We start from the raw sequence: 25180 nt of genomic DNA, 5'->3' as shown, positions 1-25180 counted from the left end.
CACCTAAGATAGGTGTAAGGGCGGCTAGATATGCAAGGGTTGCACTACGACAGCATATGATACGAAGAACAATGCTAACCCTAACATATCCATGATAACTACGTTGCTCGCCATCAAAAAGGCTTCAAGATTTAGCAACGCATGAACAACATAAAGCTTGTGCTGCCTAGATCGCAAGATGCGATCTAGGCAGCATGTTGCTTACCGGTAGAAACCCTCGAGACGAAGGAGTTGGCGATGCGCCGAGTTTGATTTGGTTGGTTGAACGTTGGTTGTTGTTTATTCCATAAACCCTAGATACATATTTATAGTCCAGAGGACTTTCTAATGTGGGAATAATCCCCACCGTGCACGATACAAACTCTAACTTTTAATCTAAGATGCAATCTACCATAATTAAAGATACACGGGCAATCTAGCCCAAACTCTTCGTGCAAGGCCGCTCCAGAGATCTTCCACGTGTAATCTTCCAAGCCCATCTCTCTTACGGCCCACCTCCTGATTTGGCCAAAATCTGGTGATAACACATGCCCCCCTGGTTTTGGCAATGATAATTTCAAAACCACTCTGTTTTTCCTTCGAAGGGTCATGTCGTGGCAGAGCAGACCTGGCGCAGTATTCTTCATCATGATGACCTGTCTTTCCAGCTTCTCTGCAAAATTCGATAGCTTTGGCATCACTTCCTCGGAAACTGCAATGGCATTAAATTTCCACCAGGCTTCTCATTATTTAACTGTGCCGATCGATTAGCTCTCTTCATCCCCTTCTTCTGTTCCAGCCATCGGCACCAAAAAACCCTCTTCCCCTGTAACGATGTCTTCCTCTTCCTCTGTCTCCTCCGGCCTCTCCCTCCAGTCCTTCTCTTCAAGCGAGCCGGAGTGGAACTCCGATCACGCGCCAGAGGGCGACCTGCCTCTGACCGATGGGGAAGAGGACCTCAAGTTCCTCATCGATGGGGAGCTGATAAGCGAAAGTGAAGACGACCTCCATCCTTGGGCGAAACCCGCCTCCCCCGACGGGAAGGGGGAAGAAGTAGAGGAAGAGGAAGAAGAAAAGGAGGGCGGCCCCTCTTCCCCCGCTAAGCTTCTGCCGGCCAAGCGATTCCGCGCTTGGGCGGACAGCGAAGACGATGATGATGACGAGGAAGACGAAGCTCCGGCCAAGGGCTGGGGTAGCAGCGGCGAGGAGCTTCCTGGGAGCAGCGCCGACGACCTCGACGACGGCGACGATGAAGACAGCGACGACTAGTAGAGTAGGACTATTAGTAGCAGTGCACTAGGCACCAGATCCCTCTTTTGAGAGCCATCGGCTCTTTCTTGTAAAGCCGCCCCTTTGAATTAATGAAAATTGTTCTTTCAGTTCATCTTTCAATTAATCCAATTCCACTCCTTCCGCTAGTCATACCAAGACCGATAGCAACGTATCGGATTCCTTTTCCTTTGGACGCCCGTGAAGCCGGACTCAAATGTCGATTAGACTGCCAGTTAAGCACTTCTCAAATTCAGGCTGCGATTTGATATCTGACCATAATTTTCCGCAATCCCTTAGCCGATGACTACTCATCGGCTATTTTGAGAATCCAATCCCTTTCCTTTTCTTGCAGCAACAGGACGGTCCAAAACCTGCAAAGCCGACGGCCTCCTTTTCCGGTTCCTCTTCGTAGCTTTAGCAGTTTTCTTTTGCAACCCCTGAACTGCTTTCAGAGAAGATCACGATGCAAGGTCAGTCGATGCGACTCCAATCTGCTCCCAAAACAGAACATCTACCAAGTTAGCTGCCCCCCGAGCCTTAATCAAGGCGAGAATACCGGCGAGGATGCACAGGTCGTTGATCAGCTTTCTTCCACTGGACGTCGATGTTGATGTGAACTTTGAGCACATAGCCAGTAGGTCTTGGTCGTGTGTAACTGTACTAGAGTCGATGGCTGCGCATCGGCTGCTTCTCAATTCTAAAGTCGATGCCCTTGCATCAGCTGTCTGTTATGAATTTTTTTTTTACCGGCCGATTTTTTCCAACCGGCCCCTAATGTTTCACTACACGCATGTTTACACATGTTTGCCCGCACATGTTCATCTGACTATATGCCCCCCGAGCCGAATCTGCCAGGTGACTGCAGATATCGGCTTTGTGGTTAGCCAAGGCACTGTACTTGCACGTCGGCTCCGCGAGGATTTGTGTTGACTTTCATCCGCCGACGTGACCGCTGCCCAGTAGATCGATGTTGAACACAAGCAGAACATGTGCTGAAGATAATTTTGGCCGATTGCTGGAATCGGCCGCCATGTTGATTGAAGCGCTGACTGAAGGTTCTGTAATGTCCCTTCATAGATTTTGGGGCCGATCACAAGGATCAGCCTTGCCACGTTTGCTCGTCGGTTTGTCCTTGCTACTCGGTCAGGCTGGTGGATAAGACCAACCCAACCTCTGACTTTATGCGCTTGCTGTCGTCCATCTTGAGTGCATCGTGTAATCGTGGAGCACCAAGCTCCGTTGGAAGGACGAGTACCATGTTTGTACCAGCCGATGTTTCATCATCGGCTTTCCTTTGCTTGGGGTGCCACTCCATTTTCCGTGGTCGACCCTCTTCGTCCAGGGTTCGCTGAACTTTCGCAGCCAGATCAGGTCGTGCCTTCCTTAGCGTATGCAAGTACAACCTTTCGGCTTCCTCCAGGCCGCGCAATCGCTGAACCCTGCGCTTTTGTGAACGGCTGAGTCCATCAGGGCACCACCTTGGCCGGTGGTACCTGTCTTCTTCTTCTTGTTGTTCCTCGTCTTCTGAATCCTCGAGATCTTCCCAACGAGGGGCCTCAGCGCGTTTGCTTTGTGGCGGGAGAGGCCCTAAGCGCTTGAACACGGACACGTTGGCTGCCTCCTTCTTCTTCTGGTTGCATTCTGGGCAATTGCCGATTGTGGGCAATCGGCTCATTCCTGAATCCCAGCAGTGTCTGAAGAAGGGGCAGTCCCAGTGCCTGTCATTGTCGTCTTGCTCCCTTGATTCTCCTTTGGCACGACGCTCGTGCTCCTCCTCATCGCGATCATGCCGACGGTATCTTCTGGCTTCTCTAGCCAGACGATCTCTCTCATCATCATAGCTGGACCGTCGGCGTTGGTCATACTGACTCACATACTTGTTGAGGAGGTGATCAGAGAGGGGTCGCTGATATCTTATGTTCTTCACTTCTCCCTCTGTGACGTAGCGCTTGCCATCATGACGGAGCCGATCGCGTGGAGCGGCCTCCTCTGTATCCTTGCTACGAGAGCAGCTACCCTCGTCTCCATCTTTGCCAGAGTGGTGCCCAGGTCCTACCATGTTGATGCTGAACGAGGATCCTGGCTGGCAACCTTCAGGGTAAGTGCATTCCACCATGTTAACGGCGGGGAAGGGTTGGGTGTCGACCTTCATGGCGTACTGGTTGAAAATCAGACGCCCTTTTTCTATCACCGCTTGGATGTGCTGACGCCACACCCTGCAGTCGTTGGTGGCATGGGAGAGCGAGTTATGCCATTTGTAGTATGGCTTTCCGTTCAGCTCTTGTACCGTGGGGAATTTGAGACCTTCGGGAATCGTCAACTGCTTCTCCTTGAGCAGGAGGTCGAAGATTTGCTCAGTCTTGGTCACGTCAAAATCAAACCCCCTGGGCGGGCCCGGTGGCTTTACCCATTTGCAGGACACGGGGGTTCCCCCCCGAGTCCATTCAGCCACTGCTACCTCTTGATCTCCCGCAGAAACTTCGTCTTCCTCTGCGTCGACCAGGACTACTGCACGCTTGAATTTGTCCTGGTACAGGTCCGGGTGGCGCTGTTCATATGCCGACAATTTCTGAACCATGTGCGCCAGTGAGGGGTAGTCTGCTTGGGAGGCCATGTCCTTGAGCGGTGTTGCAAGGCCCGCTACTGCCAACTCGACTGCTTCCTTTTCAGTTATACGAACCGAATAACATCGGTTCCTAAGATTCCTGAAGCGCTGGATGTATTCTGTCACAGTTTCTCGACGCTTCTGACGTAGTTGTGCTAGATCGGCAATGCCGGACTCGGAAGCCTCTGAATGGTACTGCATATGGAACTGCTCTTCCAACTGCTTCCAAGTCCGGATCGAGTCCGGTGGCAACGAGGTGTACCACCCGAAAGCCGATCCCGTGAGGGACTGTGAGAAGAGCCTCACGCGTAGTTGATCCGACACTGAAGCCGGTCCTAGTTGTGCCAAATATCGGCCTACGTGCTCGATGGAGCTGGAACCATCTGATCCACTGAATTTGGAGAAATCAGGGAGCCGATATTTAGGCGGTAGCGGGATCATCTCGTAGTCGTCGGGGTACGGCTTGGAATAGCCGATTGCCCTCCTTTTCGGCACCATGCCGAACTGGTCTCTCAGTATGGTACTGATCTGATCCGCTGTGCTGGCTGCAGGAGTTGAACTCTGAAGATTCGCCGGGGTGGCGTACTTAGCCAGCCATGTTTGCTTTTCCAGCTCTGAGCCAACTGCAGGAGCTGAGCTCTGGAGGTTCGTCGGGGTGGCGTACTTGGTTAGCCACGTCTGCTTCTCAAGATCTATCGCTGACGTCCCTCCTATTTTCCCAGAAGTCCCTGATGTTGTGGCCTGGTTTGTGAGCGCCCAGTCACCGCAATCTGGCACATACGTGCACGTGTACCCGTGAGGGATCTCCTTAGGCGCCTCAAGCAAGAACTGGTAGTCACTAGGGTCACCACCGATCTTGTAGACGACGAATGCCGGTGAAGTCGGCACTTCTGGTGCTGTCAACGCAAATGGCAGCGGTGGACGGGACTGGAGTGGCAACTCTCCTTGATGCGTCCCGAGAGCTGGTCCTGACAGCGAGTACTAGTGCCTCATGATCTCCTGGATCACGCGAAGAGCGACACGCTCCAACGTGTTCACCAGGTTCTCAGAGTGGCGGTGCAGCGAGTGAGCCACCAAGTAGTTGATCTCCTGCCGCAGGGACCTGGTGCGTTCTTCCGACGGGGCAGAGAGGTCTATCCCATCGAGTGCACCATTAGGCGAGAACCCCTTCCACCTGATGCCATGTGAACGGGTTCTGTGGAAAGAGCCGATGAGGTCGGCTTCGAGGATGACTTTGATCTCGTCATACTTCTTCTTGAGCTCGTCGGTCAGATCCTCGTACGTGACTGGAGTGCCGTCCGCCATCTCAGATGTAGATGGCGAGGTGGTTGATGTCGAAGCTGGTCCCACCGGGCGTGCCAGAATGTGTTGCTGTCAAAACCCACCGGCGGGCAGCGACGGGCAACACAGTAGAGCCGGGAACAACCTAGGGCTGCGGCTGGCCGAGGTCCCTCCGAGCGACGGCCCGCAAAGCCTTCTGGTACACACGTCCGATGCTGATGCAAGGGCGTGCCACCTGACCTATACCTGGTCAGGAAGGTGATGGAGATGCCTCGCTTAGTTTCCTACATGGCATACACGTAAACATTAAATACGAGCCTCGATCGGCTCTCAGGTTATCCTGTGAATCGGCTCAGGGAGCCGATCCACCCATGATTCGTACGAGGTGCACGAATATATGGTGGTCCTGCTTGATCAAGATAAAGCTAATGAGATCTACGACGATTTAGGGTTTTCACCGCATAATCGGATCATCCTACTCACGATTGGGCCTCGCGGCCACGCACGGTGATCGTAAGCCGATCCTAGATAGGGCCTAAAAACCAACACGAGGTTGATCCCCGGAACATCCTGTCTAGGACTAGCAAACGACACCCTACGTGCCGCTGGATCCTCCAACCCTTTGTAAGGCCTAACTATTGCAGATATTAAACTAATCCTTGTAGAACAAGGAGCAATCGTAACGGATCAGATCTACTAAATAATGACCAAGCGGGGTGCCGCCCCTACACCTAAGATAGGTGTAAGGGCGGCTAGATATGCAAGGGTTGCACTACGACAGCATATGATACGAAGAACAATGCTAACCCTAACATATCCATGATAACTACGTTGCTCACCATCAAAAAGGCTTCAGTACGAGCAACGCATGAACAACATAAAGCTTGTGCTGCCTAGATCGCAAGATGCGATCTAGGCAGCATGTTGCTTACCGGTAGAAACCCTCGAGACGAAGGAGTTGGCGATGCGCCGAGTTTGATTTGGTTGGTTGAACGTTGGTTGTTGTTTATTCCATAAACCCTAGATACATATTTATAGTCCAGAGGACTTTCTAATGTGGGAATAATCCCCACCGTGTACGATACAAACTCTAACTTTTAATCTAAGATGCAATCTACCATAATTAAAGATACACGGGCAATCTAGCCCAAACTCTTCGTGCAAGGCCTCTCCAGAGATCTTCCACGTGTAATCTTCCAAGCCCATCTCTCTTACGGCCCACCTCCTGATTTGGCCAAAATCTGGTGATAACATGGGGACACAAGAGACTTCTTGTATCTTAATTGCAGGGTTGCTTGAGAGGGATATCTCTGACCTCTACCTCCCTGAGTTCGATAAACCTTGGGTGATCCACTTAAGGGAAACTTGCTGCTGATCTACAAACCTCTGCTCTTGGAGGCCCAACACTGTCTACAGGAATAGAAGCGTGCGTAGACATCAAGCTATTTTCTGGCGCCGTTGCCGGGGAGGTAAGGTAAAAGGTATTCACATCCTCTGACTACTAAGCTGTTTCCTAGCACTGTTGCCAGTGTGTGAGTGCTCGAAGCTATTTTCTTTAGATCCTGCAATTATATCTTTTTGTTTCTTGTTTTTATTTTCACTAGTTAGGCTTAATGGAAAACAACAACAAAATGAGAGATCTTTATGAACTTTATCTTGAATTAGGACATGAGGTGTTTGAAGAGAAAATTAAAAAACCTATGGAACTTTATATGCATGTTAAGGGCAATGTTATTAGTATGAATGCTTTGAACACCATTGTTGCTAATGCTATGGAAAATTCTAAGCTTGGGGAAGCTGGTTTTGAGGAGCATGATATTTTTAGTCCCTCAAACATGGAGGAGAAAATTTACTTTGATGATACTTTACCTCCTATATATGATGATTACAATGATGACTATCATATTTTCGGTCCACCTACTATTGAGGAGAAGATTAATTATGATTACAATATGCCTCCTATATATGATGATTATGGTGATGAGAATAATAATGATAGCTATCTTATTGAATTTGCTCCCACCAAAATTAATAGTAATGACTATGCTTACGTGGAGAGTAATAATTTTATGCATGTAGCTCATGATAAGAATGTTTCATGTGATAGTTATATTGTTGAGTTTGTTCATGATGCTACTGAAAGTTATTATGAGAGAGGGAAACATGGTTATATGCATCTTAATAATATTAAGTTTCCCCTCTTTATGTTGAGAATCTTGAAGTTACTTGTGTTTTATCTTCCTATGCTTGTCACTTTGCTCCTCATGAATTTATTTGTGTACAAGATTCCTATGCATAGGAAGCGGGTTAGGCTTAAATTTATTTCATACTTGCTTTTTGATGCTCTTTTTGCTTCAACTCTCATCCTTATATGAGCATCATTAAAATTACCGAGCCCATCTTAATGGCTATAAAGAAAGCACTTCTTGGGAGATAACCCATGTTTTATTTTGCTACTGTTTTGTTGTGTCTTGGAAGTTGTTACTACTGTAGCAACCTCTCCTTATCTTTATTTTATTGCATTATTGTGCCAAGTAAAGTCTCTAATAGAAAGTTGATACTAGATTTGGATTTCTGCGCAGAAACAGATTTTTAGCTGTCACGAATTTGAGTAGATCCCTCTGTAGGAGAACCTAAAAATTCTGCAAAAATTCATGCGTGTTCCTCAGATATGTACGCAACTTTCATTAGTTTTGAGTTTTCTGATCTGAGCAAGTTAAGTGCCTCGAAAAAATTCGTCTTTACGGACTGTTCTGTTTTGACAAATTCCGCCTTTTACTTCGCATTGCCTCTTTTACTGTGTTGAGTGGATTTCTTTGCTCCATTAACTTTCAGTAGCCTTGGGTAATGTCCAGAAGTGTTGGGAATGATTGTGTCCTTGCTGAACATGTGAATTTTTGATTATGCACTAACCCTCTAATGAAGTTTATGAGAAGTTTGGTGTGGCGGAAGTTTTCAAGGGTCAAGAGAGGAGGATGATATAATATGATCAAGAAGAGTGAAAAGTCTAAGCTTGGGGATGCCCCCGTGGTTCATCCCTGCATATTTTAAGAAGACTCAAGCGTCTAAGCTTGGGGATGCCCAAGGCATCCCCTTCTTCATCAACAACTTATCAGGTCACCTCTAGTGAAACTATATTTTTATTCCGTCACATCTTATGTACTTTACTTGGAGCGTCTGTGTGCTTTTATTTTTGTTTTGTTATTTTCATTCTCTGAATAAATTCATGCTTATGTGGGAGAGAGACACACTCCGCTTTTTCATTTGAACACTTGTGTTCTTAGTTTTACTTTTAATGTTCATGGCGAAAGTTAAAAGCTGCTGCATTTATTACTATTTGGTTGAAACAGGAAATGCTTCATGTGGTAATTGGTATATGGTCTTCAATAATTCGATACTTGACAATTGTTTTGCTCAATAGATCATGTTTAAGCTCTTGCATCATGTACTTTGCACCTATTAATGAAGAACTACCATAGAGCTTGTTGAAATTTGGTTTGCATGATTGGTCTCTCTAAAAGTCTAGATATTTTCTGGTGAAGTGTTTGAACAACAAGGAAGACAGTGTAGAGTCTTATAATGCTTGCAATATGTTCTTATGTAAGTTTTGCTGTACCGGTTCATACTTGTGTTTGCTTCAAACAACCTTGCTAGCCAAAGCCCTGTACTGAGAGGGAATTCTTCTCGTGCATCCAAAACCTTGAGCCAAAACCTATGCCATTTGTGTCCACCATACCTACCTACTATGTGGTATTTCTCTGCCATTCCAAAGTAAATTACTTGAGTGCTACCTTTAAAATTTCATTCTTTGTCTTTGCAATACATAGCTCATGGGAAAATAGCCTTAAAAACTATTGTGGCAAAGAATATGTTGCTATGTATCTTATTTCTTATAAGTTGCTTGTTGAGCGGTAACCATGTTTCTGGGGACGCCATCAACTATTACACCTTTGTTGAATATCATGTGAGTTGCTATGCATGTTCGTCTTGTCTGAAGTAAGGGCGATTTATCATGATCAAATGGTTTGAGTATGCATATTGTTAGAGAAGAACATTGGGCCTCTAACTAAAGCCATGAATAATGGTGGAAGTTTCAGTTTGGACACTAATCCTCAATCTTTTATGAGAATATTATCTGTTGTTGAATGCTTATGCATTACTAGGACAATGCCCGCGCGTTGCTGCGGAAGAACACTGACATTGTTTATTATAAGCCGGATGGTCCAAGCTCCAAACTAAGCTTAGAGACGGGAGGTGCGGATCAGCGGCACCGTGCCCTTGCACAAGATTGCCCTTGTTACCGGGTGGTTGAAGCAAATCTAGAGTTTGTCTGCATCGTACTTCTAGTCTCCAATCTTGTATTAACGAAGCTCACAACAGGGATGGAACGATGGATCATAGATGGGTAGACGCCGAGCTTGCTGCATGCACACACGACCTCGTCTCGGACCTAAGGCCGGAGAGGAGGCGCAACGTTGGGGAGAGCCCGCAGCTGATCTTCATCCGGCTGCGATACGTCATCATCATCATGAACATCGAAAGATTGGATGTTTATCCGAGTTCATGACACCGTGTAATACAATGCTCCTGATATTTTTGGGTGCTAGCATGCTGCTCGGCATGAAAAATATTATGCTGTACAATTCTTAGATATTTAAAATGTACCACACAACTTTTGTTTTTGAATGGTTCTTTTTAGTGGCAGAACGGAACTTAAAGCAAAAAAAACTATTTATTTTCTTAACCCATTGGAAATTCAATTTGGTACAAAACTATGGAACATGGAAGGGGCTTATGTCACATGCACAATTGTTGAACGAACCTCTACCCGTCATAATAAAATCGCTTGACTCATCCACCTAGCTTGAACCTGCTTACCCTCCTACGATTGGCCATCTTTCAATTAATAGTCCCGTTTGCTTCGCACCAACAAGGTTTCGATGTCGCGCCCTCCCTTAGATCCTCGATGTGGTCGTCTCCCACATGCCTCCATCGTGTGTGGACCTGTTCGATAAAAAAAATTCCAATTTTGTATTTTGGTATATTGAAGATAATATTATGTTGGAAATACTCGCGGTTGTCTCCCACGTGCCTCCATCGTGTGTGCACCTGTTCGATAAAAATTAAATATAATTTCCAATTTTGTATTTTGGTATATTGAAGATAATATTATGTTGGAAATACTCGATGGAAAAAGAGAAAGAACAACGTGTACACGCCTTTTGGGAATTTTCTAGCGTGGGGCAGTTATTAAAACGTTCTATGTGTATTTATGGAAATACATGCTGAAAAATGAGAAAGAAGAAGAGGTCTGGATGACACGTGCTAGGGAAAATTGAAAAGAAGATTCGGGTGGTGCTCCTAGCGGACAAGCCGGTGTAGAGGAAAAGGATAAGGCTTTCTTGCAGCAAAGGGGATCCGATGACCCCATCCCCTTCTCTGAGTTTCTATCGCGTCGGCGGCTGCCGGTGGTCCGGGCTATTCTCTCCACCGCGCCTCCTTCCGGGTAAATACCCTTCTCTCAATTTCTATGGCGCCGGCTCCTGGTGGTCTGGGCGTGTTCTTCTCTGCTCACCGTCTCCCCATTGCTGTAGGGCCGTGCCTGCGCTAAGCTTTTTCCTCCGGTGCTCCCCCGGGGTCAGATCCAGCCGATATATTTTTCAATCCGTGCCTGCGCTCACCTTTTTCGTCCGGTCCTCCTCCGGGACAATTCCAGCCTATTTTCCAATCCTTCCTTTTCCTCTCTTTAATTCATGTACGCAGCAGATTTCGCACCAATCAATGGTGTGGTACTTGATTCACCTTCCTGATATTCCGTGTAATTTCCAACGTATATAAACCGGTGGCAATCGTTGGAAGGGAACGATGTGGGACTATTTAACTCTGAGTATCGATGGTGTGTTTTCTGGATGGATTTGTTTGGGTTGCTTGTGAATTTCTCTTATGGGCCTGATTTGAGAAAAAGTCACTGGTCGCGTAGCGCGCTTCCAGAGGAGCCGGTCGAGGGAAGGGGCCGCCATCAAGGAGAATCAGGTCTCCCGCGTCATCGTGGTGGCTCGGCTCGGCAACGCAGACGGGGAGAGAATCGTTCTTTTGAATCTGAAGGAACCGGTATAGTGGTATTTAGCTGTATTATGTATTTTGGTGGGAGGGTAAAACGGTCTAAAAAAATGTTGGACGAAAATTTTGGCAGAAATCTTAGCTCCTTTATTATTAGGTATAGAATTATGTATTTTGGTGGGAGGGTAAAACGGTCCAAAAAAATGTTGGACGAAAATTTTGGCAGAAATCTTAGCTCCTTTATTATTAGGTATAGAAAAGAGGAGTCCATTATCTGTTTTCTATGTTGTCCCTGTATGGATGTCCTTAGTTGAGATTTATCAAAAACGAGAAATCAAATGCGATCTATCTCCTTGGACCTTTGTACAGGCGGCATAGAGGTACCCCTTTGTGACACTTGGTTGAAACATATGTTATGCAATGATAATCCATGTAAATCCAAGCTAATTAGGACAAGGTGCGAGCACTATTGGTATTCTATGCATGAGGCTTGCAACTTATAGGATGTCTTATGCATAACACATATGAATTATTACTACCGTTGACAAAATTGTTTCTATGTTTTCAAAATAAAAGCTCTAGCACAAAAATAGTAATCCATGCTTCCCTCTGCGAAGGGCCTTTCTTTTACTTTATGTTGAGTCAGTTTACCTACTTCTTTCTATCTTAGTGATTCCTACATACTTGCTTATTTGCATTCATCATATTACTTTGTGTTGACAATTATCCATGAGATATACATGTTGAAGTTGAAAGCAACCGCTGAAACTTATATCTTCCTTTGTGTTGCTTCAAAACTTTCTACTAAGAATTTATTGCTTTATGAGTTAACTCCTATGCAAGTCTTATTGATGCTTGTCTTGAAAGTACTATTCATGAAAAGTCTTTGCTATATGATCAGTTGTTTAATCATTGTCTTTACCATTGCTTCGAATCACTTCATTCATCTCATATGCTTTACAATAGTATTGATCAAGATTATGATAGCATGTCACTTCAGAAATTATCCTTGTTATCGTTTACCTACTCGAGGGCGAGTAGGAACTAAGCTCGGGGATGCTTGATACGTCTCAAACGTATCTATAATTTCTTATGTTCCATGCTAGTTTTATGACAATACTCACATGTTTTATACACACTTTACATCATTTATATGCATTTTCCGGCACTAACCTATTAACGAGATGCCGAAGCGCCAGTTCCTGTTTTGTGCTGTTTTTGGTTTCAGAAATCCTACACAGGAAATATTCTCGGAATTGGCGAAACGAACGCCCAGGGTCTTATTTTTCCACGGAGCTTCCAGAAGACCGAAGAGGATACGAAGTGGGGCCACGAGGCGCCCTAACCATAGGGCGGCGCGGCCAGCATGGGGCTCGCACCGGCCTATGGTGTGGGGCCCCCGTGCCTCCTCCGAGGCCGCCCTTCCGCCTATAGATTACCTCCGTCGCGAAAACCCTAAAAAGTGAAGCCACGATACGAGAAAAGTTATGCAGCCGCCGCCATCGCGAAGCCAAGTTCGGGGGACAGAAGTCTCTGTTCCGGCACGCCGCCGGGACGGGGAATTGCCCCCGGAGTCATCTCCATCGACACCACCGCCATGTTCATCGCCGTTGGTGTCTCCCATGATGAGGAGGGAGTAGTTCTCCCCCGAGGCTGAGGGCTCTACCGGTAGCTATGTGGTTCATCTCTCTCTCCCATGGTGTGATCTTTATGTGATCATGAGCTTTGTATCACTATTAATTTATGTGCTACTCTAGTGATGTTATTAAAGTAGTCTATTCCTCCTCCATGATGTAATGTTGACAGTGTGTGCATCATGTAGTACTTGGCGTATGTTATGATTGTAATCTCTTGTAGATTATGAAGTTAACTATTACTATGATAGTATTGATGTGATCTATTCCCCCTTTCATAGCTATTGTTGACAGTGTGTATGCTATGTTAGTACTCGGTCTAAATTGCAACGGTCTATTATGCACTCTAGAGATTACTCTAATATGAACTCCGGATGTTGTGGAGCTTGTTTACTCCGGCTTGAGGTGTGCTTTTGTAGCCCTACACAATGAATGGTGTTTGTTATCCAACAAGAGAGTGTAGAAAGTAGCATTTATTTATTCAGTTATGTGATTAATGTTGAGAGTGTCCACTAGTAAAGTATGATCCCTAGGCCTTGTTTCTAAGCATTGAAACACCGTTTCCAACAAGTTCTGCTACATGTTTGCTTGCTGCCATTTTTATTTCAGATTGCAATTACTACCTACAATCATCCATATTACTTGTATTTCACTATCTCTTCGCCTAACTAGTGCACCTATACATCTGACAAGTGTATTAGGTGTGTTGGGGACACAAGAGACTTCTTGTATCTTAATTGCAGGGTTGCTTGAGAGGGATATCTCTGACCTCTACCTCCCTGAGTTCGATAAACCTTGGGTGATCCACTTAAGGGAAACTTGCTTGTTGATCTACAAACCTCTGCTCTTGGAGGCCCAACACTGTCTACAGGAATAGAAACGTGCGTAGACATCATTTACCTACTCGAGGGCGAGTAGTGACATAGGCATCCCAAATGGGCCTGCCGAAGATAGTACCCGGGATTTACTGAAGGCCCACTACCCGAAGAATAAGAAGATTCGGGAGCCCAAGATATATTAAGGAAAGTTAGAGTTGTAATAGGAAGTGTTATTTGTAATCTGGCGGGATGAGTTAGAAACCGTCCCGGACTCTGTAACTTGTACAACACGAATCTCTCGGCTCCACCTCCTATATAAAGGGGGAGTCGAGGGACGAAGAGATCATCGAATCATTGTTACAAACCCTAGTTTTCATAATCGTCGAGTACTTTTCGGCTGAAACCTTCGAGATCTACTTGCCCTCTACTTTCAACTAAACCCTAGCCTACAATCCATAGGCATTGACAAGTTGATACCTTGTCAATTGGCGCCGTCTGTGGGGAACTAGAGGCGTAAGGATCTGATCTCGATGGCACGTTCAAGATCTTCGACATCATCAACCGCAAGCAACACAATGGATCGAGGTAAACAGATCGCTGCTGGTCTTGTCGATTTTGTTCCTCACCCACCCTCCCGTTTGGATGCATATGCGTACCTGGCGGAGCCTACGGAGATGACGTTCGGAAGGTTTCGCTTTCGCGTCGAGAAAGAAGGATCGTATCGTGTCGAAATTCCGATTTCGTCGGGATCGTCGGCGGTCGATTCCGATTTTTCAAGCTATACATCGTCAACCAGATCAGGAGAAGAAACTTCGTCGACACACTACGTCAGCACCAGGGCAAGAGAGAAACCCGCCAACATCTTCAGCGACATGTCGTTTGAGTCATCCGCGGACTCATATATAAGCGATGGCTCAAGCGATGGCGACAGTTACGACTTCATCGACAAATCTATCACAGTGGGCAAGGTCTTCATCAATCTCAACGATGATGTCACCAAACCCAACATAGATCTGAATACAAAATATCATCAGATTTATGCTATTGAAGATCAAGAGGAAACATCTGAGGCTTTCGACGATCTGGGAAATCCATACGTCGATCCCTCTGATCTGCGACGAGGCCTGGGCAATAAATACGTCGGGCCACAGCCGCGAGACGGAGTTCAACTTTCGCAAGCAGCGTGGGACAGAGCCGCGAGAGCTATGAACGGTACAGAACCAATGGCTACCACGGCCACACCAGAGGAATTACAAGCATATCAATATAGGCTCGCACGAGCTGCCAGAGAATTGGAAAAACAGACAGCTGAGTTAAACAGGAGAAAGGATGCAGCTTCTGCATCCAGCAGGAGAAGGGCAGATCTAAGTCGACAATCTAGAACTTCGGGGGATAGCCACAGGGAGGCTCGGAACAGAGGAAGATCAAGGTTACAACACATACCCGAAGCAGAAAGAGAGCACTTGGTTCAAAACCTCGACATGTCCTTTATGTCGATAGATACAAGAGGGAACATTATCCCTAAGACACCAGAAGCTGGGTATATGGTGACACAAGCTTTTATCCTCGCATCTAAACCACCTCCAGGTGATCCAAGGGAAACACTATACAATATGGCGATAGCAGGGGTTGGAGCTATGGGGACAGCGTTTGTATCAACGCCTCCCGAAGGGGCGGCAAGGCCAAATAGTCCACGACCTGCAGCAGCAACGGCGGCAGCCCCTGAAGGACCAAGCGGAGCAAGAGACACGGCAGCACAAGCAAGGGTCGATAGAGCGCGGCAAAGCAGAAGGGAACATCGGCAATCCCCGGAGCTTAACGACGAAGATATGTGCGGCTTGCCGTGCTTTACGAGGAGAGTCCGAAAAACTCGAGTCCCTTCAGGATTCAAATTACCCGATAACTTCAAGAAATTCGACGGCCTTCAAGATCCAGAGGATTGGCTAGTTGATTATCTCGAGACAGTAAAACTCACAGGAGGAACCAGAGCAACAGCTATGCAAAGCATCCAGGTGCATCTGAGTGGAGCAGCACGATCTTGGATAAAGAAACTTACCCCAGGATCCATCGACAGTTGGGAAAGCTTCGAGGATGTGTTCGTCAAGAATTTCCGGTCCACATGCAAGAAACCTGCATCGTTGGAGGAGTTGAGAGCATGTCGACAAAAGCCGGACGAGCCAATGAGAAAATACATCCAAAGGTGGAACATCATCAAAAACTCGGCAGAAAATATATCTGACGAGAGAGCGATAGATGCGTTTGTCGCAGGAATCAGGCGCGGAGATTTCGTCGAGGACCTGGGAAGGACCAACCCAAAGACAGTATCCGCATTAATGGAGATAGCAAACAGATGGGCAGATGGAGAAGATGCTGTCCACAACAAACGGCACAGGTCGCCAGAGGAGGACCGTGGTCGAAATTATCAACCGAGGCGACGATTTCCTCGGCAGTACCCGAACTATGATGCTCCAGGGCAAATTTCGGCAGGTTTTCGGGCAAACACAGGAGGAAACAACAGAGATGATTATCAGAGAAGCAGTGAACAGCGAGGTGATAACAGGGATGATTCTCGCAACAACAGGCAAAACAGCGGGCCTAGGTTCCCAAGGCCTTTCGTGTCCCCTAAAGAGATGATGAATGGGCCGTGTCAGATGCACTTTTTTCTCGACAGCAACGGTAAAAGACAGTCAGGGCACCTGCAGAAAGACTGTCGAAATTTTCAGGCAATGCTAAGGTATGCAGAGCACGCTAACGCGCGGGCAACACAGAGAAATCCTCGAGAACCCAGGAGCGAGATTCACTTGCCGCCTCCTCCCGCAATTACAGACGACAATCGGCATCAGCTCAGAATAGCGGTAGCACCTCCACCACCACCTTATGTCGATCCTAACTCCAACGGAGCGGTGTCGATGATTCAGAAGGGAAGGCCATCCAATAGAGCTCAGAAAGTAATCTCACGCCAGGTGTTTATGGCAGAAAAAATGCCTCCACCAACAGTCGAGTATCTTAATTGGTCAGGACAAAATATTGGCTTCACCATAGCAGATCATCCGCAGCAAGTTCCTCGACCAGGGCAGTCAGCACTTATTCTGCCAGCAGTTATTGCGGGATTTGATGTCTCTCGAGTGTTCATAGACGGCGGCAGCAGCCTAAACCTTATGTATGCAGATACATTTTGGAAGATGAATATATCCTTAGCAAACTTGAAGCCAACAGACACAAGGTTCCACGGCATCACACCGGAGAAACCAAGTTATCCATTGGGGAAGATCAATCTTGACGTTCAGTTTGGAACCCGAGAAAATTATAGAATCGAGAGGCTGGAATTTGAAGTCGTGGATTTTCCGTCGCAATACCACGCTTTGTTGGGACGACCAGCATATGCTAGATTTATGGCGGTGCCACACTATACATACCTGTTGTGGAGATTGCCTGGACCAAAGGGACCAATCACAGTCAAAGGAAGCTTCGCCTTAGCCGATAAGTGCGACAAGGATTTTCATCGGCTATCAGAAACTTTCGGGATGCAAGCTGAGTATTTGGCGTCAAAAAGTATGACTGACTACGACGTGCTGCCAGACGTTGGAAGGCCAAATAAAGAATCAACTTTCAATACCGAGAAAAATTCTAATGAGGTGCAGATTCACCCGACAGACCCGAAAAAGACGACGTCCATTGCAACAAATATGGATATCGCATAGGAAAGCGCGCTCATCAAGTTCCTCCGTGAGCACTGGAAAATCTTCGCATGGTGTCCAGCTGACATGCCAGGAGTACCCAGGGAACTTGCCGAGCACCATCTCAACTTAGATCCTCTCGCGAGACCAATCAAACAACCCTTGCGGCGTTTTTCGGAACCAAACCGCAAATCTATGTTATCAGAAATAAATCGACTTAAGGATGCTGGTTTTATCAAAGAGATATCTACAGAAGCCACATGGGTAGCTAACCCAGTGATGGTGCCGAAGAAACACACAACAGTCCTTCGCATGTGCGTCGACTTTACGTGTCTCAATAAACATTGTCCTAAGGATCACTTTCCCCTCCCAAGGATCGATCAAATCATCGACTCCACGGCAGGATGTGAACGTCTTTCCTTTTTGGATGCATACTCTGGTTATAACCAGATCAGATTAAAAGAAGATGATGAGGCCAAAACAGCGTTTATTACACCTTACGGCGTGTTTTGCTACAGAGGATGATGCAGAAGTGTTTAGCGACACAGATTGGAAAAAACGTGCAAGTATACATCGACGATGTCGTCATAACATCAAAAAAGGGGGCAACGTTGATCGCGGATCTCAAGGAAACCTTTGACAACCTCGACAAATTCTGCCTCAAATTGAACCCGACAAAGTGTTCTTTTGGCGTCCCAGCAGGAGAACTTCTGGGATTTCTAGTTTCAGCAAGAGGGATTGAAGTAAATCCCGACAAAATACAAGCTATCGTAACAATGAGGAAGCCAACAAAGTTGAAAGAGATACAGCAGCTAACTGGGCGAGTCACAGCTTTAAGCAGATTCGTCGCCAGGCTGGGAGAAAAAGCGTTACCATTTTACGCTCTGATAAAGCAAGGAGATAAATTCCAGTGGAACGAAGAGGCCGACAGAGCTTTTGAGGATTTGAAGCGCACAATTTCGACACCACCAATTTTGGTGGCGCCGAAGGAAAAGGAACCTCTCCTGCTGTATATTGCAGCCACGCCCCAAGTGGTTAGCACAATGCTAGTTGTCGAAAGAGAAGAAGAAGGAAAACTCCACGGAGTACAGAGGCCAGTATACTTTGTCAGCGAAGTTTTATTGCCCTCAAAACAAAGGTACCCTCAGTACCAAAAGCTAGCATATGGAGTGTTCACAACAGCACGAAAATTGCGCCACTATTTTTCGGCACACCCAATCATAGTGGTCAATGAAGCTCCCTTGTCAAATATACTAAACAATCCAGAAGCTACGGGTCGTGTCTCCCTTTGGGGAATAGAACTTTCCCCTCGGGACATCACGTATGAAAAAAGAAAAGCAATCAAGTCGCAAGTTCTACCGGACTTCATCGCAGAGTGGATGGAACTGCAAAACACAGGACCACCAGACTTGTCGAGAACCTGGACCATGAACTTTGATGGGTCCAAGAGACTAGAAGGAGCTGGCGCAGGAGTAGTACTTATATCACCTGAAGGCGAGAAGTTGAAATATGTCCTTCGGATGACGTTCCCTAACGCATCCAATAACGAAGCAGAATATGAAGCTCTCATACACGGGATGAAGATGGCGAAAGCTTGTGGTGCAACTTGACTAAAAATCTTTGGCGACTCACAATTGGTGGCTCAGCAAGTTATGAATCAATTTGACGCAGTCAATGATAGCATGATGGCATACAAGGAGGTGTACAACGAGCTCAAGAAGCTGTTCGATGGATGCGAAGTAAATCACATCAGTAGATTGAGCAACGATGAAGCTGACGTTCTCGCAAACATCGGGTCGCAGTGCCTCCCAATCCCGCCAGGAGTATTTTGGGAAGAAATAGCGGAGAGATCCACGAAGCCAAAAAAGGTGCAGAAAAAAGCAAAAGAAGAGAAAACTTCGACACCCCTCACAAAAACCACGGAGGATGAAGAGGACCAAGAGCTTGTAATGATGGTACAAGTTCCTTGGATGCAAGCATATATATCGTACATCCTCAGGAAAGAAATACCCGATGATCCAGTTGAGGCAAGGCGAGTAATTCGACGCTCTAAAGCTTTCACGGTGATCAAAGGAGAATTGTACAAGCGAAGTATTTCAGGCGTCCTGCAAAGGTGTGTCACACCCGAAGAAGGAAGAATAATTCTGAAGGATGTACATGAAGGAATATGTGGCCACCACGCGAGTAGTCGAGCTATTGCAGCCAAGGTTTTTCGGGCAGGATTCTACTGGTTGACAGCAATCGAGGACGCCAAGGAAATAGTAAGAACTTGCGACGCGTGTCAAAGGTTTGCCGCAAAACCTCACTCTCCAGCAGCAGAACTAACACCAATACTATTGTCGTGGCCCTTTGCCCAATGGGGACTTGATATGGTGGGCAAGTTACACAAATCCTGGCCAGGAGGAAAGGAGTACATGCTAGTAGCTATCGACAAATTTACAAAATGGATAGAAGCGAAGCCGATAAATTCACCAGACGGAGCATCCGCAGTAAAATTCATAAAATGCCTCATCTTCAGATTTGGAGTGCCCCACAGTATCGTCACAGACAATGGCAGTAACTTCACATCCCACGAGTTCAAAGATTATTGCGAAGAAGTGGGTATCAAGTTACACTTTGCGTCAGTTGCGCACCCGCAGACCAACGACCAAGTCGAGAAAGCTAATGGAATCATCTGCAACGGCATTAAGAAACGCTTATTAGCACCACTGGAGAAAGCTCGACACACCTGGCCAGAGGAGCTGCCCAGTGTATTATGGAGCATACGAACAACACCAAACACAGCAACGCAAGAAACTCCGTTCTTCTTGGTTCATGGAGCAGAAGCAGTACTACCAATCGAGATAGAGCATAACTCTCCACGAGTCGTGGAATATGATGACGAGGTGTCGAGAAAAGCGCTAGAAGATGACATCGATGCACTTGACGAAACTAGAGACGAAGTACTGTCTCGGGTAACCAAGTACCAACAGGAGTTGAAAAATTACCACAGTCGACGCTTGCGGCCAAGATCCTTTCAGGTGGGAGACCTAGTTCTTCGGCTCACGCAAAAAAGTCATGAAAAACTCGAGTCACCATGGCTAGGCCCTTACATTGTCACGGAAGTAATCGGAGGAGGAGCATACAGGATAAAGGACAAGAAGACAGGGGTGGAGGAGCAAAACCCCTGGAACGTGGCGCAACTCAGGCGATTCTACGCCTAGAGCTGAAATATAGTCCTTGTAAAACTTCAATGTACTGAAACGCCCGCGAGTTTTCAGACGCACTCTTTTCCTTTTTCGGGGCACCGAGTAGGGCCGGGAAAGGTTTTTAATGAGGCGGGCTCGTGGTGCTGCAATATAATAAAGATAGTGTCAATATAACTTTTCTTTATCAACACGCTCAAAGTCTCCGATCCGACGAATTTCAATATAGTTCCTCGAAAAAAGAAAAGCCTCGCCTTGGTATTAAAATACCTCGCGAGTCAATAAAAATACAAAATAGTACTCAATAAAGAAGCTCGGGGGCTGATACTCGCCAAAACTACATATTGAATAAATGCCTTGGTTCAAAACCTCGCAATACACAAAATACAGTAAATAGCCACCGAAACACTCGGGGGCTAGACAAATATAGAAATATGATGATTGCTTCACAATATAATCACAATCATGGGTTACAAAGAAGAGTTATCTACCAGAGGAAAATAATTAGTCATGATTCAATATGTCATCAAGGGTAATTCTGTTTTCTTCAGGAGCAGCACCAAGAAAATCAGCATAATGACCATCTGCAAAAAAGTCGGCATCCATCCGAAGAAGGTCTTCAATCATTTCTTCGGCTATAGGCGAAACCTTCGTGTTAATTCGGTCGACACCAACTCTTCGGCGCCTTACCTTCTCATGAACTTTCGCAACAACTTGGGTCAGGTCAAGCTTTGAGTGGCAGATCTGAAGCATGATAAGGGCAAATCTGGCGCCAGCTACCAGTTGAGCTCTGACAAAATCATGGATCTTGTGGGAATCCTTAAATTTCCCCATTAACTCGGGAAGAGTTTGTGGTCCGAGGAAACATGGAGTTATAAACCATAGACAAGGTCCTGGTACAGAAGTCAAGGAAGTCGCGAGTTTGAGAGGCGCGATCCTGAAATCTGACAATCTGGCGGGTCCTCTCTGGGGTAGCCCAAAACAGAGAACCATGGTCAAGGGCAAGGTTAACAAGGAGGTTCGTCCTAGTATTTACCCTCTCTTCTTCGGCAACAGCATCAGTAAAGGAACCTATTAAAACAACAGAGCAGAAAACTTTAAGAGACGCAGCATGAAGACGGAAGATATCGGAGGATGAAACAAGCATACCCGACATATCCGCACTGGCTTCATTCATTAACTCGAGCATGAAATTTTCTCGAGTAGTCGCCTTTTCAGCCTCGGAAGCAGCGATTTCCTTAGCAGCCACGGCCTCGCGAGCTTGCTGAAGTGCAATTTTTTCGGCTTCAGATGACTTATGAGACTTTTCCATCATCACAAGTGTTTGCTTCTTTGCATACTGAAGTTGCTGCCGAAGTTCATCCAATTCTTGCGGCAAGGAATCTTCGACAGGTGTAGTATCAGCAAGAGTTCTCCTTGAGCGAGAAGAAGAAGGCGAAACATTGGAAGGAGCGGAAGATGGAGTATAGTTATCAAATACCAACTGAAATTTAATAAAACAAGACAACATCAATCAACAAGCAAAGATAGAGTTTTCATTAATCTTTCGGAATAGTTACAAAGGCCTTACAGTGGAGCTAATGAAGTACGTGTCGCCAAAAAACTACTTTGGCGACAAGAGCAAAAGAAACAGATAAAGAAAAACAAAGAGGCATGCAACTAGACCTCCGGCCTTGATGAGCTAGGAGTTGAAGCTGGTTTGATCCCGAGATAGGCCAAGATTTTCTTCGTGTTGGGCTTGGCTGCCTTAATCAGCGACCTCCATCTTGACTGCTCTATCTGATCGGTGTCGCCAACTTTCATCCAATCAACAGTTTGTTGGCTGTCAGCAACCAGGGCAACAGTGCTTTTGACAGCAATCTTCATATTTTCCTGGCGCATCTTCAGTCCAAGGTCCTCTGATGAATTGAAGCTCTTGGCAAGAGCAAGGAAAGTCGGGGGCTCCTCTTTCTTCGGGAAGAAGTAGGGGAACAGCGTCGACAATCCTGCACTAGCATTTGCCACGCCCTCACGAATTTCGGACCCATGAAGCTCCAGATAAGAAAGTGCGTCGAGGAGAGGATCATTGTCGGGATTCTCCAGATCAAACTCTTGGTTTGTTTGGCCTGCCACAGGAAATAAACATTAATCAAAAAACAAGGAACAGGAAGTCCACTCAAAAATAGAAGGGATTGACAATATTACTTTGAGTGCGTCGACTTTGCGATTTCAGGTGCTTGAGAATCCCTTGTTCACGAGCAGCCTGTGCGGCTTTGTGCTCGTTTAAAGCAGTTTCAGCATCTCCAAGTTTCTTCTGCAGTTCCTCGACACTAGCAGCTTTTGCTTTGGCTTCATTAGCCTCTGCTTTGGCTTCGCTAGCAACAAGTTCGGCTTTCTTGCGCGCCGCTTCACTTTGCTCCAGTTGTTGAGCAAGTGCGTCGGCACGTTTGTTAGCCTCTGCAAGTTTCTCTGTCGAAGTAAAAAAGAAAAAAGAAAGGTCAAAAAGGTTGCGACAAAGGACAGGAGCAAGAAGTCAAAAACAACGACAGCAAAAAAGTTATTACCTTCAGCTCTGTTGGCATATTCACGGTACCCAATGAATTGGGATCCGATGTGAATAAGCTCTTTGATCATGGGCTGTCAAAGAAGAACAAAAAAAAAAGAGAAATATCGGTATGAAAAACGAGTGAAGGCGTGAAAAAGCAAAATAGGGGAAATATAGATATCGACAAACTTACATCATCCAAGAGCAAAGTAGAAGAGCCGCCCAATTGAGGGGCAGGCTCAACAATCGTTTCAATCCTTGTCCTTTTTGGTGAAGGAGCAAGGGGGCTTGCTGGCGGAGTTGTGATGACGACGTTTCGTTGAGGAGGCGAGGATTTTTCTCCTTCAGCTGGTGTCTCTGAAACAACTAGAGTACGTGACGAGCTCGTTCGAGCAGCCACGTCAAGAGTTGGTGGTTCTTCCTCATCATCACTGCGACCAAAAGACGACAGCATAAAAAACAAGATAGACAAAAGAACTTCGAGTACAACGATAAGAAGAAGTAATAGACAACTTACGAGCTGATGAGGGATTCAAGATATGGATCATAAGCCGCCTTTTGGCGTGAAGGATCGGCTTCTTCGGCTTTGGAGGTGCCAGAATCCTCGGCGTCATTCCTTTTCCTTTTGTTCCTTGGGGAAACAGCAGGAGGAAGGGATTGCGTCGACTCGCTGGCGTCAGATTCAACTTCTTTTTCATAGGAAGCCGCAGATTTGTGAGAACCTGCGACTTCACTTTCAGGAAGAGAAGAACCCTGGTTGTCTTCGGCGACGACAGCTCGTTCTTTGACTTCTCCATCCTCAGGAAGAGGAGGAAGGGAAGCCACAGTAGGATGGTTCTGCAGGAAAATAGCGACAAAAGAAAAATTAGAGAGATATCAATACAATGAGATGCAGGAAGAGTTCGGAACAAGACAAAAATTCGAGAAGACAAAATACCTCAGGGAGAGGATTGGTGGAGCTGTATGGTTCCACGCGGCAAGAGGAGGGAATAGGATCCTTCTTGTTAAGCGAGGAAATTCTTCGAATCAGCTTCTCCAAGTCCTTTACAGAAAGATCATTGGAGAGCCTATTGGCGTCATTTTCACCAGCATACGTCCAAAGGGGATTTTTGCGAGCCTGAAGAGGCTGCACTCTAATCCTAAGGAAGTAGGCGGTGATTTGAACACCAGATAGCTCCTTGCCTCGAGTATTTTGAAGCTGATGAATACGAGACATAAGTGCTTCTGTCGCCGTTTTCTCTTCTTCGGAAGCTTCAGCATCCCAGGAGCGGCGGCGTAGAATTTTGGCACTTCCGTCGAAAGGGACTATGTTGTGCTCAACAGAATTGGCACTTTCTTCGTGTATGTAGAGCCACCTTTTGCGCCACCCTTGGACAGAATCAGGAAATTTGACGTCGAAGTAATCAACGTCAGTTCGGACACAGATAACAACGCCGCCTATGTTATAGGTGGCGTTGTGGGAGCCATTGCGGCGGAGGCAGAAAATGCGTTTCCACAGAGCCCAGTTAGGAGGAACTCCAAGGAAGCACTCGCAAAGAGTGATAAAAATGGAGACATGGAGGATGGAATTGGGGGTCAACTGGTGCAGCTGAATCCCATAAACAAAAAGAAGGCCGCGGAGGAAATCGTGAATTGGGGCAGAAAGGCCGCGGATGAGGTGATCAACGAAACTAACCCGGTATTCCATTGGAGGGGTTGGGTAGCTTTCTTCGCTGGGAAAGCGGATGGCGTCTTCTTTCTTCATCAGGCCTAGCCTCTTCAGCATGTTAACATCTTGGTTGGAGATTTTAGATCTCTCCCACTCAAGATCTTCAGCGGCCATCTTGGACTCTGGAGTACTGTGGCGAGTGAGTCGCGTGCGCGGTGGCATCAACGGCACTGGAAAAGCAAAGTTCGTGCGTGTGTAAGATCAAAGAGAGTTGGGCGCAGAGGAATTTTTTTGCAAAGAGGAACAGAGGTGCGGCGCAAACGAAGATGCGAACGGAGGTTGAAGAAAGGTTTATATAGGAATTGGGCGAAGCAATGCACCGTTGGATGAAGAAATCATGTGGTGAAAAAAAGATCTTGTAGATAAAGGGTAAAAAGGTATTTTTACTGAGATGGAATAGAACAGGCGTTACAGTACGAGCGCCAGGAAAAGCGGAG

The 25180-nt window shown here is 46.4% G+C and overlaps 1 long non-coding RNA gene across 1 annotated transcript; it reads left to right on the top strand.

The window, feature by feature from the left end:
• Positions 1 to 10518: 10518 nt before the first annotated feature.
• LOC127323976 (uncharacterized) lies at positions 10519 to 11022 on the top strand. The gene is made up of 2 exons (XR_007866048.2): positions 10519 to 10643; positions 10732 to 11022. It is a non-coding gene; the product is annotated as an uncharacterized lncRNA (long non-coding RNA).
• Positions 11023 to 25180: the final 14158 nt, after the last annotated feature.

Source organism: Lolium perenne, chromosome 4 (genome assembly GCF_019359855.2).
Source record: "Lolium perenne isolate Kyuss_39 chromosome 4, Kyuss_2.0, whole genome shotgun sequence".
Classification (NCBI taxonomy): Eukaryota; Viridiplantae; Streptophyta; class Magnoliopsida; order Poales; family Poaceae; genus Lolium; species Lolium perenne.
Note: the sequence above shows the minus strand (reverse complement) of the source record. Positions and strands in the feature narration are given on the sequence as shown.